Below are 2,622 nucleotides of genomic sequence, written 5' to 3' on the forward strand. Positions count from 1 at the left end.
ATTGTTGTTTTGTTTTTTCTGAAATGCTCATGTCCTATAAAAATAGGCCCCGGCATGGCCAGATGTTTAGGGGGCGTTCGACTCGTAATCTGATGATCGTGGGTTCGAATATCCGTTGGACCAAACATACTCGCCCTTTCAGCCATGGGGGCTTATAATGTGCGATCAGTCCTACTATTTATTGATAAAAGAGTAGCCCAAGAGTTGGCAGTGGATGGTGATAACTAGCTACTTTCCCTCTATTTTTACATCGCTAAATTAGGGATGGCTAGCGCAGATAGCCCTCGTGTAGCGTTGCGCGAAATTCCAAGCAAACCAAATCTAACCTGAAACTGAGGCTCAGGAGTCATTACGGATCGGCCTCGTAGTTGCGCCCCCTGATATAAACAAATTTCTTCAAGATATCTCAATAAACAACTCGCAAAGACCTGTAATAATGGATCATCCCAGTGCTTCCAAATATTGCTACGAGATGGCACTACCATCGGAAGTTAACATACTGTCAAAGTGTGCGATTATCGAAATTTAATAATTGGATTACATCATTTGTTTATATAAAGTTATAAGATGTTTATTAAGGCAACCGGTCAATAATGCTTATGTCATAGTTAAGATGTGGTATTACCAGAAAAAAGCTGTTATGTTACAAACATAGATAAGTAGGACTGGAAGAACTGATTACTTGATAAACAAAATATCAAAGTTGAACTGTGATAATGTATTATCAATCTCCGTTACCAACTTAAACAAAATTGTCCAAATATTTTTCATCCAAATAAGACAAGAATTCTCTAGTAACCGAAACTTTATTATAAAGTTAATTATTTAATTTGTCCGATTTTATCGTTGTAAATCAATAAACTTCCCGCTTACCCACTGTGGGACTCGAACATGAATGACTCTTAAATAGAATTAAGATTTTCAAAATGATGCAGTTTTTGTTTTCGTATTATTGGAATTAATAATAGTGATGGTATTTTTGGAGGTATTAGTTTGAAGCTCAGTTGCACAGCGATATGTCTGTGCACTTACAAACCTAGTTTAAGTTTGTTTTTTTAATTTATAAATGAGACATTTTTTAATGTCTTTTAAGAATCAAAGTACGTCTAGTTCGATATGAAATTCGAAAATGGCCGTAACTTGCTACATGTCTTTTAAAACTTGTATTACTTTAATTTCTATAATTGGCCGTAATGTCAAATAACTCATAATCAGGACTGGAAAGGCCAACTTCAGGTGACTAACGTTGATTTTTGAACTTACCCGTTAGTCATCCTTGCGAGTTATGATCATTACAGTTATGTTACAGAAAGTCCTTTAGATCTTGTATCACTGTAGTTTTCTTTTACTGTCGTAGACTAGGTGTAAAAATTGGATGTAATCCTATTCATGTTTTAATTTAAAAATTAAACTTTGTTTCGTTTTACCTAAATTTACTTTTATGAATTTTAATAATTTTACCTTAATTTTAATTTTTTACTGGATGTTTGGCACAGATAGCCTAGTTGTTTTCCTTTATAAAACACCAAACTAACCAACTGCAAACTTAAAAACCACGATTTGATAGCCGTGGTTGGCAGAACACAGTTAGCCCGTTATGAAGCTTTGTGCTTAACTACAATAAAATAAAAGCAAACAAAGATTAGTCCGTTTGTTTTTAGGACTAATCATATTGATTTTAGACCTTAACTTGCGCATCAAAAGATTTTGTTTTAAAAATACGGAGGTTTCGTTCATTATTGACCCTAGCAAGTATCTTCAACTAATTAGAATAAATGTCAACGTCATATCCTTGTATTTCAACTACGTTGTTTGAAGTTGGCATGTACTAATGTTCTTAACCAAGTGGGTTATTTGAAGTTGCCATGTTCTAATGTACTTAACTATGTCGGTTATTTGAAGTTGGCATGTTCTAATGTACCTAACTAAGTAGATTATTTGAAGTTGCCATGTTCTAATGTGCCTAACTATGTTAGTTATTTGAAGATGGCGTCTTCTTCTGCTTTTGATAATAGTTTTCTTTTTTATAGACCCAACATGGCTGACACCATATTCACACGGCTATTTCTGATGCGAAACATTAATGATTTTGTGCGAATTCTGATCTGATTCTAACTTGAATCCCTGTACGTATTACTGACTCTACCACACTTGAATGTATAGATTCTAGTAAACGTGTGAACTTTATAAATATTATAGATATACAGAACAAGAATGCTACTTCAAAGCCCTGTTACTTTTAAAGTATGTATGTGTATATATATATATATATATATATATATGTATGTGTATTTAAACATTTATACGACAATAACCGAACATTTCAAACAATTAGCAGTTAAGTAATAAAAGGTATTGTGAGCTTATAAACACGAATAGTACGCGGTGAAAACTTGAGGTGACACTTCCTTACATTTTTAGCGTGCCATTTTACTTGGAGGTGACACTTCTGTACATTTGTAGTGGTATTTTTACATCCAACTGATTACCTTACAAGTTTTTCCAATGGAAATACCCACAATAGCAGAAGATTCGGCTCAGTGATTTACGTGTTAGTGAGAGTGTTTGGAGTTTGTGTGGAAATAGTGTAAGTAAGAAAGTCTGGACATTTTTTTTATGAAA

General features: G+C 33.6%; 1 protein-coding gene across 1 annotated transcript in view; it reads left to right on the forward strand.

The window, feature by feature from the left end:
• The window catches only part of LOC143236712 (semaphorin 5c-like), a 164,880-nt gene that overhangs the window by 50,113 nt on the left and 112,145 nt on the right, over window positions 1-2,622 (forward strand). The gene's annotated exons all lie outside the window — the stretch shown is intronic.

This window comes from Tachypleus tridentatus, chromosome 13, assembly GCF_004210375.1.
Source record: "Tachypleus tridentatus isolate NWPU-2018 chromosome 13, ASM421037v1, whole genome shotgun sequence".
Lineage (NCBI taxonomy): Eukaryota > Metazoa > Arthropoda > Merostomata > Xiphosura > Limulidae > Tachypleus > Tachypleus tridentatus.